The sequence below is a fragment of the Anthonomus grandis genome, chromosome 3 (assembly GCF_022605725.1).
Source record: "Anthonomus grandis grandis chromosome 3, icAntGran1.3, whole genome shotgun sequence".
NCBI lineage: Eukaryota > Metazoa > Arthropoda > Insecta > Coleoptera > Curculionidae > Anthonomus > Anthonomus grandis.
Window position 1 is genome coordinate 27,487,050 of NC_065548.1, and position 15,871 is coordinate 27,502,920.

A 15,871-nucleotide genomic window follows, 5' to 3' on the forward strand; every position below is an offset into this window, starting at 1 on the left:
CACGTCACGTGAAAACGTTGGGGAAAAATCTGTCAAGTTTTTAAACAAAGACGAGAATCAAATTTACAAGAAATCCTGTAAAATCAATGGGCATCTGGTAACCGGATATATTAATATGGTAGCCAGGAAAATATAATAAACTGCGATGTGGTAAACCAAATGAAATTGCCAACATTTCCATGCAAAAATATTTTAACTGCTTTTGGAGGTGGCACTTACGTAAGTGAGGCAACAACTAAATTTACCATCGAAATTGATGAGGTTAAAATAGAAACATCCGCTTTAATAACTAACCTTCCAATGGGTGATTTTGATGTTTTAATTGGACAACCCATTATTAACGCTACAGGAATTTCTTTAGTGGTCCACTCTGACGAGGCAAAATTGAGCCAAGACATTGCTGGTTTATTGGAAGAACTGACACTTGAAGCTGAAGATCTGAGGCCACTTGTGTTGCTTAAAGAGGATAGTATTATTAGTCCACGGACAACCCACGTCGTTCCAGTGAATATCACGGGGGTGAAGGATGGAGAAGACGTTTTTGTAAATGGAAAATGTTTCCACTAGGGCAAATCTTTGATTTGTATACCAGAAGCTATAGTTAGGGGACCTTTGTCAATGCTGCCAGTTTCTAATATGAGTGAGGAGGCCATAATATTGAAGGCTGGAAAGTTGTTGGGCAGAGGCACCAAATGTGCTGCGAACATGTCCGGGAAAAATAGTTACGAGGTGAGTTTAGTACAAAATAAAATAAATATGAGTAGATTAGACCTGAACGATGTAGATATGAATAGTGAGTTAGAGAGAGAGAGATAAAAGAAAAGCTTTTAGTTTTGTTAAATAAATGGCAACACTGTTTTTGCAGTAAAACAGAGGAATTAGGTACGGTCAAGGGTTGTGAACTAAAAATTGAATTGAAAGATGAGTCAAAACCAGTGTGTTATTGCCCTTATAGATTAGCCCTGAAAGAGAGAGATGTAGTAAGAGGGAAAATCGATGACTTGCTTTCTGCAGGTACTATAAGAGAATCTAATTCAGATTTTGCTAGTCCTATTGTTCTAGTGAAAAAGAAAAATAATTCATATCGTTTATGTTGTGATTATAGGTCATTAAATAAAATAACTAAAAAACAAGTCTATCCTATGAAAAATATTGAAGAACAATTAAATATGTTAGGGGGGAAATATTTTTTCACAAGCTTAGATTGTAATCAAGGCTTCCACCAGATAGCTGTTGCCTCGGGCTCTGTTGATAAAACGGCATTTGTCACTCCAGATGGTCATTTTGAGTATATAAAAATGCCTTTTGGTTTGATAAATGCGCCAGCTGTATTTCAAAGTGCTATTGACAGAGCTCTGGGTAATTTGCGGTTTGATCAAGTTCTAGTTTACATGGATCACCTTCTAATCCCCACTAGTACTCCTGAGCAAGGTTTAGAATTATTAGAAAAAGTTTTGCAGTTATTGTCTGAGGCAGGTTTTAAATTAAATTTAAAAAAATGTTCTTTTCTAAAACAAAGCATTCAATTTTTGGGTCATGAAATAGATCCAAATGGTTTGTCTCCGGGTTTAGCTAAAATAGATGCGGTCAAAAATTTTAAACAGCCTACTAATGCTCACGAAATTCGACAATTTTTAGGCTTAGCTGGGTACTTTAGAAAATTTATTAAAAATTTTGCCATAATTGCCTTGCCACTTACGCAATTAACAAAAAAGAATGCCCCGTTTAAGTGGGAAAAAGACCAGATGTCTGCTTTCACCGAGTTAAAAGATAAATTAATATCAAGACCCATTTTAACGCCTTTTAACCAGCATCGTGAAACTGAAATTCATACCGACGCAAGCTCGAAGGGTATTGCAGGTATATTTTTTCAGATTTACGATGAAGGACTTAAACCTGTGGCTTATTTTAGCCGAGTGACTTCGGTGGCTGAGCAGGTATATCATAGTTATGAATTAGAAACTTTAGCAGTAGTAGAAAGCTTGAAACGTTTTCGTATTTATCTTATTGGTTCACATTTTAAAATTATAACTGATTGCTCTGCAGTCTAGTATACTTTTGCAAAACGCGATTTAGTTCCAAGAATTGCTAGATGGTGGTTATCGATACAAGAGTACGATTTTGAAATTGAACATAAGCCTGAGAGTACTATGAAGCATGTAGATCCTTTAAGTAGAAATCCGCCGGTGCATATATCAAAAATTATTATTGAAGATTGGTTTTTAACAATCCAAATGCAGGATGAAACACTACAAAATATCATAAATTAATTTAAAAATAATTCTAATCCCGATTTTAAAAGGCAATATGTATATAAAAATAGTCGACTTTTTAAGAAAACATTAAATGGCGAAAAATTAGTTATTCCAAAATTTGCACGATTCCAAACATTGCAAAAATATCATGGTTCCGTAGGTCATCCAGGCTTTGTACGTTGTTTAAAATTATTAAAGGATCAATTTTGGTTTGCAAAAATGTCTCGATTTGTGAAAAAATATGTTCAAAGTTGTTTAGATTGTAATTATAAAAAGGGTAGTTACGGGAAAGAAGAGGGTAAATTACATCCTATAGCAAAACCTGATGTGCCTATGCACACAGTTCATATCGATCACGTTGGTCCATTTCCTAAAAGTAAATCAGGGTTTACGTATATTTTGACCATTGTTGATTCCTTTACGAAATACATGGTAGCAAAGGCTTGTCGTACTTTAGGTTCGGCGGAGTGTATTAAGAATTTACGAGAGATTTTTGGTGGTTATTTAGGGTATCCAAAACGTATCGTTTCTGACAATGGGTTGGCATTTACCAGTAGATATTTTAAGGAATTTGTAGATAGTAAACAGATTGAACATATAAGGACAGCTACCGCGACGCCTAGGGATAACGGTCAAGTAGAAAGGTTTCATAGAACACTTTTAGACGCAATGAGAACAATGACTAGTGATAGTGATTTACAATGGAGCGATAAGTTACCTGAAATTATAGAATCAGATAAAAGAAAGGACGCTAGTAAAAATTTGAAACGGGTTTCTGAGCAAATGAAACTTTGTTTTGATAGAAAGAGAAAACCACCGAAAAAATATAAAAGGGGTGATTTAGTGTTATGGAAAGGTGGTGAGTCTTGTAGTAAGACCGGCGTCAACTCTAAGTTAAGTGGTAAATTTACAGGGCCGTATGTAATTGAAAAGATTTTTGATAACGATAGGTATAAGATTAGAAGTGTAAAGGGTATGAGAGGCTATAAAAAGTTTAACACACTGGTTGCTGTTGACTCTTTACGACCGTATCGTAGTATAATGATTAATGAGAGTTCAGGTAGTGAATCCGATGAAGATGCAAGAGATAGACATGATTTGATTGATTTATTGGAAAGTTAATGTAGAATTTAGAATTTAAACTGTTGGATTGTTGTTTCTTTTCTTAACTACAGCACTTGGCATTTTGAATAAAAAAAATAGTCGGACAGGACGACTTAAAAGGGAACCTGTGTTAAACAGTGTTAAACAGTTGATAAAAAAAAAAAAAAAAAATAAATAAATCTGGCCAGAGTAATGTATGGGGTGAATGACCTGTAATGAATGAAAATGAAATGAAAGTAATGATGTGCGGCACTTAAGAAGTACGTAGCGATAGCCGAGAAATATTAGTTTGTAACTTGATACTTTGTTTAGGTTAAAAAGGTTTAGAGGATAAGGCGTATTTTTGGTAAGAAACAAGAAACAGTTCCATATGAAGTCGTGGCGGATAAAGATTAAATAAAAGTTGATTAAATTTAGACAAAAGAGTTTGTTTTTCGTTATAAATTTTAACAATATATTACTGTAAAACCAACCTACATCTTGAAATTTGTTCCACATGTTTTTTGTATATTAGATTTTAGTAAATTAGATGCAACAGGCTTTTTATTTGAAAACTTAAGCCTCTTGAACACAAAATGAAGAAAACATCATGTTTGTTGTTGGTATTATTATAATAACAAACTTTATGGGTAATTTTCTAAAAATTACATTTTTATATATTTTTTTTATAAATTTTTGTTTCAAAAAGATATTTTGGTAAGTACTTCATTATTTGTTTATAAAATTTTCTGTAAAACTTGTAAGAAGTTTCAACATGCCTATACCCATAAGTTGACTTGACCACCTAAATGACAATAATAGTAATTATAATCCTAAGTCAGTCAAATTTGTTACCTAAAATCTTATATTTACTGCTGCAATTCGCAACAAGTGGATGTAATTTAGTAGATGTTCATAATTTATATGGACGTCTATGCAAACCCTTGTTTTTCCGAAAGACCGTTGTAACTAGAGTTATTAATATTAATGAACTATATGAAAGATTTAGGTAATAATTAATATTTATAATTAAAATTTATATTATTTATCATAGTTTGTCTATTTATAAACGGATAGAATACGTATATAAATATGAAAATTGAACTGTTTTTTCTTCTGGAATAATAGTTTTACGAAACGCATTTCTTTAGATTTGGAAGTCACCTTCTAAAATATTTATAGTGTAAATACAAGTCTTTCATTACAAGTTGTAAACTGGAAACCAAAATAACTACAATTTTAAAAAATTAAAATTTAAAAATGAATCCATGAAGAAAAATGCACGAAAAAGCAAGCCTATTGTGAAAGATTAGACTAAGAAAATCTTTGATTTACCTTAGAGCGGGATCTTAACGAAAAACTAAAAACCAGATATAGAATTTAGATACAAAAGTTAAATAACAAAATGAAAAAACAAATGTAAAAGCCAATAAATACAGAAGTGAAGAAAGCACTAATATAGTAAATAAATATATCATTTATTATACACAATATATTTTTAAAACAGAATTTAATAGGAGAAAGCGGCAACAACTATGTAAACATCGAGATAAATGTTTAAATTGCCAATTGACGTTATATAATCGCAGTTGTCCTTAAAGTAACATTCTTTAAATATATTTCCTTAATTTAAAAATTAATTCGGAATTTAGATTTTGGAATATTTAAAAATTAATAAATTTTTGATGCTTCGTTTATAGATCATTCCACATTTTTATAGCAACATAGAAGAATACTCGTTAAAATGCTGCCATCCTGTGTCACGGAATAATAAAAAACATTGGAATTTGCCCAAACGCCGACAACCTAAATTTATGTATTGTCAGTATTGTACATACATAAATTTCTAAACTTCGCTTTAAAACATGAAGCATGGCCTGTATTTACATTTTTTTAATTTAATTATACATATGTTGATCGTATCTGTAAAATATATTTAATATTTTTTGTCGATTTAGGTGAGGAGTAATACTATTTCTGTAAGGATCATTATAGAAAAATGTCATACAGTTTTTTAGCATTATTTGAATGATTTTTTTTTATTAATCAGGACTAGGAGTAGCTATAAACAACATCGTCATAATCAAATAATGATAAAACAGGTGTTATACATAGAAAATATGTTTGTTAAGATGGGATATTATGTTTATTAATTTTGTATATATTTTTTATCCTTAAAATAGGCTAAAGTTGTTATTAACATAATGGTGACATGAATAGTTAGGATAAAATATAATGCGTCAGTTTTTTACTTTTTGCACTATCGAAATATTATTATTAATTATAACATGCTATAGCTTTATAATGTATTTGCTAATATGCATGTTTTTTTCCATAGTGGATGATTTTGATGTGTTTAAATCAGGATAAGTCGAGAATCATCAGCAAACTGTTGAATGTTGCAGAATTTCACGTAAATATACATAACTGATATGGCAAAAACAAGTGGAGAGTGTGCAAATGTGCAAAACTTTTAAAGATACTTAGCGTTTTAAAAAAAAACCAACATAACTTGGCCACAAGCGGGTTGTGATTTATAGTATCAAACGCTTTGTTAAAATTCAGCAGGCTTAGGTAGGTCGTTTTTTCTGTTTCTTGAAATTCCCTAACCTCTTACTTAAAATTCTAACTAATGTATTCCTGTACTTTAATATTTCCTAAATCCTGATGAACACTTCAATATTATTTTGTTTCCTTCTATAAATGTTTCAGTTTGAAGATAAATATGTTTTTTTTTTAAATTTTTAACAATATAAGAAGAAAACTGATTCGCAAATCATCCTGAATACATCTGTAGTACCTATAGGTGATAGTTCTTTTATAGCATTTAGCTTTCGGAATATTTAAGTTCTATAAAAATAAATTGCTGGTCAGTAATGCTTTAAAATATAGTTAATTTTCCTGATTTTATGTGATGATGATGCATGCAAAAGAATGAATGTTTCTAGACTTTCGTATGCATAGCAATATTTAAAAATCAAAAAAACCATTCTTCACATAGATAATGGTCCAATCTCTTAGTAGTTTAGTTAGTGTTGAAGATTTACTCGGCCATGCTTCATTGTATTTTTCGCTCGATTAGCTACATTATCAGTTTATATTTATACTTGTAAGTAGGTTTGGCTTAGTCTTATGTTATCCCAAGGATGTTAACATCTGTAGCGAAACACGTGTCGAGAGTAAAATCAGAAGATTAAACGAACTTACCTAAGTGATGTTTGATCTTGATTATAGGAAGGTCTCGTCGAAGTAAATAATTGTCATGTAGTATCTACGCGAAGCACCGATATCCACCACTAAATTCAAAGCAAACAAAAAACTCCCCCTCTTCCCGCATGCCATATGCATCTCTACCTATCGATCAAATCCTCAGTCATTTTGAAAGCTTCTTACCTGTTGCAAATCCCTGGGAAAAACATCTATTGGGTAGGGTGGGACTTATTTACTTCGACGAGATCTTCCTATAATCAAGATCAAACATCACTTAAGTAAGTTCGTTTAATCTTCTGATTATAGTCGATCTCGTCTCGTAAATAATTGTCATGTAGATAATTAAAGAAATTTGCAACAATCGTTTACAAAACATAAATATTTATTTCTTGAACATTAAATAATAATCCACTTAAGGAATGGATAAAACGAAACGAAGCCAAAGAACTAAACGTATATAACAAAAACAACATGTAATCTTAAGATAATGAAAAACTTATGAGCTAAAAACTGCCCTAGCAAACGAGCCCTCAGGAGCTAATGGTCTGTTATAAAACATAGCGAATGCTCTTGACTGTTCAGACCATCCCGCGGCTAATCTTATGGTATCGAAATTAACACCCTTTCTAGCTGCGGCTGAAGTAGCCGCATGATGGGTGCTATGCGCGGAAAAGGTGTTAGTATCTATACCACTAGATTTCATAATACATTTTAACCACCTTCCTAATGTCTGTCTGGTAGCCCTATGGTAGGGTTTTTTAAAAGTGATGAATAACTGTTGACACGATCTTCTCAAAACGCGGGTTCTTTCCAGATAAGAAATCATTGTTTTTGCCACACAAACATTAGGATCACTGACAAAAAATGGAATAATCAGTATAGGCTGGTGCCTGTTATAAGAAGAGGTTTTTAAACGAGACGGAATTTTAATATTAATTTGATTGTTAGAAATTTCAATATTAGAAAGTTCTATACTAAATAGGGTCTGAATACGCTGGCCCGTAGCTAACGCTAAAAGAATGCAACATTTTTTCGAAAGATCCTCCAAAGAAATTAAATCATTATCCAAATTACGGACATAACTCAAAACTTGCGAAGGATCCCAAGCAAACTGATATTTTGGAAAGGCTGGTCTAAGACCAAAAACCCCTTTAAAAAATCGTTTTATACGAAAATCCTGACTTAAACCAGGATCAGCAATTTGTGCAATGGCTGATCTATACCTATTTAAGAGGCTAAAGGAAGCTCCTTTATCAAACTGTTCAGACAAAAAAACTAAAACGTTCGATACCGTTACCCCGTATGGATCCCATCCCTTTAACCCCCGGACAAACTGCGACTAATTTTCCTATTATTTGGGAAAACTCCCTTATCTTACAAGACTTTTTCTTAATAAACTTCTGAATATATTTCATTAACATTTTTCGTTTTTTATCTATAGGGCACAAAGACATAGAACAGGAATTATAATAAAAACCCAAATAACTACATTGTTGGGATGGCGTTAACGAGCATTTTTTATAATTTATAATAAAACCGAGATGCTCCAATAATTTAATAGTAGCTCGAACATTATTAACACATTCCTCAAAGGTATTACCCAACAACAAAAAATCATCCAAATAGATTACAGAGCTATATCCATTTGCTCTTAAAACTGATAAAATCGGTTTCATTAACTTGGTAAACACGAAAGGAGCAGAACTTGGCCCGAAGGCCAAGGCATTATACTGGTATAGACAACCATCAAAGAAAAATCTTAAATATTTTCTATGGCCTTCTTTTATCGGCACAAATAAGTATGCGTCCTTAAGGTCTACCGTAGCTAAAAAACAATTAGGCTGGATCAAACTAGCGACAGTTTTTCTGTCCTCAATTTTAAAATGTTTTGTTTTTACAAAAGAATTAAATTTCTTCAAATTTAACACAAGCCTATAAGACCCATCCGGCTTTGGCAAAATTTTTGATACATATTAACCCACACATGGGAATACGCAACTTATTGCTCCCGATAACAAAAGGTCATTTACAGATTTTTTAATTAGGAGCTTTTCAGAACTAGACCACTGATGTTCAGTACCAGAAAAAACTTGTTTGGGTACACTAAGAAATGGGATTGAATAACCCTTCAACCATGATAAAATCACTTTATCGTTAGTAATATGCCGCCATCTATTTATGAAAAACTTCAAACGGCCAGCATATTTATTTACCTCTACAGGCGCCTGTCCCTGCTCTGCCACTGATCTGGTTTCCTCCTGAACTGGGATTGGACTTTTTGACGGGGAGCTTGTCGAGGCTGCTGTCCACTCCGATATGTTCCTCTGATCGACGATCTGAGTGGACGGACAGAGTTTAAATGCTGGGTTCTCAAAGGTTGAAGAGGTTTCCTAACCACTTTCTTCGATTTTAGCTGTTGACTCGAAACATCAATTGCCTTTTTTGCCTTAATGACCTCCTCTAGGTTACCCCCAAAAAGCCACTCGTCTGGCGGGGAGTTGGAAAGAGTATCTTTTAAATCTTTGTTAATATTTAATAAAACCAAATCTCGACGGGACATGGTTTCTTGAAAATGGACATCAGCTAGGAGACATCCTGCATCGCCAAGGGCTAGGATATTCTCCTTATCCGCCTCCTTACCTCTCTCGTAAAGGATTGAAAGAACTTTGCCCACAGCAGCAATACCCGCCCCCACCTGCTTTTGTAGATTGACAAGGCGAGCGACTCTCCTTACATTTGATTCAGATAAAGCTGCTTTAACATGTGGGTTAAGATTGGGAGGAAGAATATTTTGGCAATTTTGCGGCGGAGCATATTTTGCTATTAACGTTTTGCGATTTTCCAAATCCATCCCTTTTCGCAGGATCACATCCCAGCGACTATCAATATCACCATGCAACGAGGGCGCGAGCAGCGTTGGAGAAACATCTTCATCTCCTAGCAAGGCTTGAAACTCTTTGTTAATAGACACCTGGACGTCACTGTCCTGTTCTATATCTACAGCAATAGGCTGCAAATCGCGCGCCGATGCAAAGTCTACATCTGAAAAGAAATATGGACTAATTGGAAAAAATGCAAATAAAACAACTGGATTTCCGTTCCCGCCTCACTAAGGCGATTTTTTTTTTTCAATAAAAAAGGCGTTAAAGGATCTTCCTCAAACTCCAAATGACTCACTGTCATAAAAACAACTCTGCCCCGTCACTGAGGCTTGCATTCATAAATGCAACTGCCTAGGTGATAAAGAACTCACTGCCCTTATCACCGCCCCGTCACTGGGGCACGGCTCTGACCAGGTATTAAAACACATTTTTATGTTAGGAGTATGTTATCGCTTGCGACAAAGATCTTCACTGACAAAAACGCAACCCCAACGTTGGAGACCCAAAGATATGAGAACATTACATATAAATATCTGTAAAATAAAACTAAGATATAAGTACACCTACCACCAATAACGTTCTCTCCCTGCCTTGCACTTGAGGGTTGTGCCGCCCCTCTCCCCTCCTGCCTTTCCCTTTCCCAACTACCTTGCGATTGGAACCAATCTGAAGAGGAAGGCAAAATAGGTCGGCGGACGCGATGCGTCTTTCTTTTCCTCGATCTCGAAAAACGACCGCTTCGGACACTACCGCTGTCACGTGAACTGGAACTCAAGCGCCGTCTCCGGGATCGATCACGCCGCCTTGACATGGAACGACGGTTGCGACAACTTGAACGTCTTTCATTTTCGACACTTTTTAATCTTTCATCCAAAGATTTCACCGATTTTAGAATCTCAGAAAGCATACCCCGATCCGAAGAAGACACACGGGAACGCTTCCGTAATGGAGACAATATTATGGGAGTTGAAAAAACCAATTTAATACGCACACCACCGAATTTGATTTAAGCGCGTAAAACGGCGACGTGGGTACACCGGCACCACAGTATAAAGAACAAGACAGTAGGTTCACTCTCTTGCGCCCGTTTGAAGTGGGGACTTCTAAACAGTGCCGACTTTTTTTACGCGGTCGTAAATCATTATTTAGTTTCGACGGCAATCCTTTACGATACGGGGGGTGTTTGAAACATTTTTAATAAGGAATATTTTTGTACATCGCGGCGGGCAGCGTGTAAAATATGGAATTTTTTTAAATTAATGGCACTTTGTATTATTGTTAAAATGAAATTGAAAGAATATTATTAAGTATCTCTTTTGAACAAATAACTGTAAGAAAAACACTTGGCAGCTTTAAAATTAAGTTTATTAGAATGTACGTAATTAAATCTTAGCTTTACGTTCCTTTCATGCTCTTTTCTTAACTGACCAAGAAACTACCTACCTAATATTACATACACTTAATTAATAATAACTTCGTTAATATACCCATTTTTTAAATATTTAATAAAATTTACATAATAATGTGATAACAACACTCAGCATATGGAACTCGCTAACAGTGAAACATAAAAAGGCAGTTAAATAAAAAAAACTTATTAAATGCCTAATTATTTGCTTTTTTAAATAGGGGATGAAAGAACAAACCACTAAAATTCAAATAAAACGAAAATAGGTGTTTTACAACCTAGAATTCATATAAATATGCAAAATAAATATAGTTTTACATAGGGGATTATAGTACACATCAATATTTTGAAACTTAAACCCTTAAAAACCACCCTTAATGACGAAAAAAATGCAGTTTTAAGTATGGTTAGACGGTATAAGTGGCTAAAATTTATATCATTCAAATGATTGCAATGCAACTAATAATAAATCGGATAGCTTTCACTATTAAAAACCACCACTAATAACAGAATATTACCAAAAATTTTGAATTTTTTTAGATTAAAATCACGATTTAAAAAAAATATGTACTCTAAACCGCTGACACTTTTTGAACATATTATTGGTACCTATATATAGTCCATTGTAGAAGGCTACGCTTTAATTTTTGAAATAAATACATAATTTTTTATGATAAATTTTTTTAAAACTGCAATTATTTTTATTTTATTCCTAACTTTTTTAATTTTTATGCTAATGACTTACAATCAAGTTTATTTTTAAAGTTTTTGATAGTACATAGTACTTAAAAAAATGTGCTAGATATTTGTCTAAAAAACGTTTTTTTTTTAAATTATTTCACGTTATTATTTTACGTCATTATATTTTGTTATCTAAAAAAAGGGGTTATGTTCACACAGTTGTATCTTAGCGCCTATAGCACCTAGATAAATCAAACAAAAGCCAATCTTTTTTACAAACTTTTGTTTATTAGATTTTTTTCTAGGATCTCAATTTTCCGAGATATTTAAGAAATACTGAAGAAAAGCGTGTATTTTTTTCTGTAAACTAATCCATTTTTATTTAAAAAAAAATGTATATCCCCTTTTACTCCTGCAGCCATCTACGCAACATATCGCCGGCATTTTTAAAGTACAAAATTTCCGCACAACGCTATTATAGTTCTAATATTGAAGACGCCCCTGTATAACGCAGTCGCCACCGGGCAGCAAAAAAGAGTAGCATCAGAAAGCGAGTGAGAAAGGCAACATTTTGGGCGGCGCTTAGAGTGATCCTTCTATTCTAGTTTATGTTCGGTGCCGGCACTAAGAAATAGACTGAGGAACTGATCTTACTGATCGATAGGTAGAGATGCATATGACTAGCGTCTGCCGCCTGGAAATCACTGTGCCTCTGCAGTCAGATGTGTGGTGCTACGTTGCCGCTATTCACATTAAAATACCGACTGGCGACTGCATAAGTTGCGCGCCGGCAGCTCTGAGAGATATTTTTTAAGGTGGTAGTTGGTTAAAAATAAAATAGTTTTGTGTTAAATGGAGGATTCTTTTATTAATTATTTTTTTAAAGGTTATATCGCTACGTACAGGGTACAGTAATAGGTCATTATGTACCTATTTAAGTACCAATACCTAATTTATATGGATTTTTCAGTTTTGGTTATTAATGTTAAATAGTTGTCCTTCCCTATACTAAAATGGGTGACATTTAACATTAGTGCAACCGGAATTACATTACAAAATTAATTAATATGATGAGAATAACCTAATTTAAGTCAATTCCAAAAAGAAAAAATGAGGAATTTTAATTTTTTATTATAATATTAATGATTTCAATCTGGAACTATTTTTCGACACATTAGTGACAAGCGAAGCGCAAAAATGTTTTGTTCATTCTAACGGGTTTGGGGTAAGGGGGCGCGGCGCGCCTGAGTTGGAGTAAGGCTTGATTTTAGAGTTGGATCTCAAAACGGATATCGACCGTGGGTTGGAGCCTCCCATCGGTTGGGTTAGTGTCTTTTGAGCCGCGTACCGGGAATATTAACTTTATTCATTACTTTTTTTCGTTTTCACGCAAAAAACTTAATTTTTCTGAATTTTTTTCCTTTAAAAAATAAAAATACTATACAATGCCTCTCGTCTCTAATTTTTCTTCAAAAAAACGTTTACTTTTGATTGCACTAATATTAAATAGACCTCTAAAATGAGTTAAGAATTGATAATGGTACCTACTACGTTTTCAATTAACTCATAATGTAATAAAATCACATGCCATTATTTTATTCAACCATTCATGAGATAAATGTGTTGAAAATTGTGCTTGCTATGACTAGGAAACTGTGCAGGATTCTAAAGATGGTAAAAACATATTGCACTTTTCTGAATGTAACCATTAACCTTTGAATTGCTAATTTTTAGGATTTTCAATTGAACATTCTATATAGGTATTAATTAGGCACAGCTTTACACACCTTTTATGTATATGCGCAATTTGCTATTTTAATATATTAATATTATTAAACCGTAACCCTAATAATATTTACGTCGTTATTTTTACTTCTATGCATTTTTAAATGTTGTTTCCAACGATTTCCGATCGTAAACACTTCTTCACAATGCAAACATTTAAAATTGTCAGTTCTAATTCTTAAATGAGGAGTTATCTCTTCCCGTAACTCCGAATGAAATTTCTTGACATGCACTCGTAAATGAGTGGTTCTTGTAAACAAGCGATTACAAACTGTACATAATTTATTGGGTTTGGAGTCCATATTATCACCGTTGTATAACCTACTTAATATGAATAAATAAAAATCAAAAATTACCTTTATTTATCAAACCTACCCAAGCAAAAAACTATACCTCGACTAATAATTTTTCTTTATCACATTCAAAAACATCCTGCGCGCCAAAATCACTTTATATCAATACTTCCTGCCTCCTGCCTCCGAAAAATCCTAACGAGAAGTGCGAGACTGCGAGCGAGCACATGCATGCATAACTGCTCACACAGAATGCGTTTTAATCATAAAATATGATATCTTTCATGAAAGCGGCAACATTGGCTATGCTCTAACCGCGAGAGCGAGCACCGGCGGCACAAGGAACGGTGGTTCCGCAGACCCTAGTATGCATATGGCATGCGGGAAAAGGGGGAGTTTTTTGTTTGCTTTGAATTTAGTGGTGGATATCGGTGCTTCGCGTAGATACTACATGACAATTATTTACGAGACGAGACCGACTATAATAAAGATTAGTAAGTGGTAAAACCACAGATGTAAATAGCTCCGCACAGAGTGTACAATTTACAAGTGTACAAAGCAACAATGCAATAGTGCGGAGCTATTTACATCTGTGATAAAACTATTTTGTGATTCAGTGTCATACCAAAGGTTCTAACCATCGGTTGCACGTTGAATTTTAAAGCGCTATTATTTTTATCTTCTATTATAGTTATCTATATTTCATCTGGAGGTCTAAATTACTAAATGTTTTTAAGGGGACAATTTGGCAGTATAATATTGGCATTTGTTTTCAACTACATTTTAGAATAGACCGATTCCTAGCAAACAGACATTTTTAAGTAGGTTTGAAATTTTAAACATACTTTTGTCTCCAAGACTTTTATAATTCCACACTAAGATATAAGGACCTTCTATCGAAAGTATCTAAGAGTAAGAATAACTGGAAGAAATAGTGTAGTATTTATAAAAAATTATATACATATATCACCGATAATATTAATGAAAATTAACATTATCTGGCGTAGTTAACCAATTACATATAAAAAGTTTTATCTTATAACCATTTTTTATCAAAACTCGGACTAGGACTGGGATAGAAAAATCAAATTTACACTTTTTTACCTATTTTTCTATGTCACCATTTAATTTACAAATTTTTAAATTTTAAAATTTGGACTTTAAAAAGTCCTATTTTTAAATAAAATGAACATAATTTAAGCATCCTATTTTTTGTACGCGGAAAAGCATATCCCGGTAATTCCTGGATACGACTCGCACGCCATCTGTCAGGGGCGAGATTGAAAAGCCAGCGGATATATTTTTATACCTTCATTTAATTCGCAAAAATATATTCCGTATATTTTTGCCAATTAAATGAAGCCGTGAAACTTAAATGGTTTTCAAGAATGAACGTCGTAATCACGTTGGTTCTGCAAGGGCCTTTTCAAAAACGAAAGAAATTGTGTTCATATCACTGCTAGGATATTTATAGCTCAGAAAGCTCTTTGGGAGTGTTTTAATAGAAAGTCTGAATCTCTGTAAGATTTAAGCCAATACAAATTATTAAGGTTGTAACCTTTCGAAGCTTTAACTTTTCACTGCTTTGAAAAAAATTATGTTGCAAATTTTTATCAGAAGTTTTTGGGTTGTTTATTTTAAAAAACACAGTATTAACTATATGTGATTTAATGATTGCTTCATATCAAAATTAAATTGCAATGTTGCTATAATCGTAAATCGCAGTCTAAATTCATCATCTAAAATCCGATATTTACTGGTGGAATTTGCAATAATTGGACATAATAAAAATCCGTTGAAGAACGGCCGTTGCAGTTGAGTTAACAATATTAATGAACTATATAAAATATGTATGTAATGATTAATATTAATAATTAAAATTAATACTAATTATCATACACATGCTGCAAATCTAGGAATATTGAATAATATTAAATAAAAAATGGTTTTAAATTTTCAAATTACATATTTTTTGGAATTATTATAAGCGAGGATACCCCTATAACAAATTAATTATGACATGATATCAGAATACTGATTTTCGTGAAAAAAAATTATAATAATAATTACAATATATACTTAGAACATTGAAAGGCTAGAACTAGTAAGCAACAACTTTGTTCAACATATGCCCAGGGCCAAAGGGGGTGTTTTGTTCACAAACATATTCATCGATTCTCTGTTGTCAAGTTTATACTTTCTTATTTCTAAAATCGCTTCTAAAAAATTTGATATGGCAATACCGCAAGTAAAAGCTGATGTCATTTTGTCAAA

General features: G+C 33.2%; 2 protein-coding genes across 3 annotated transcripts in view; both read left to right on the top strand.

Moving 5' to 3' along the window:
- Positions 1–15,871, top strand: part of LOC126734272 (pyrokinin-1 receptor-like) — a 534,619-nt gene that overhangs the window by 363,249 nt on the left and 155,499 nt on the right. The window lies entirely within an intron of this gene.
- Positions 403–15,871, top strand: part of LOC126734274 (39S ribosomal protein L46, mitochondrial) — a 245,198-nt gene continuing 229,729 nt past the window's right edge. The window contains exon 1 of the mRNA XM_050437822.1: positions 403–406. The gene's annotated coding sequence lies outside the window, so the exon portion shown is untranslated. The remainder of the gene's footprint in view (positions 407–15,871) is intronic.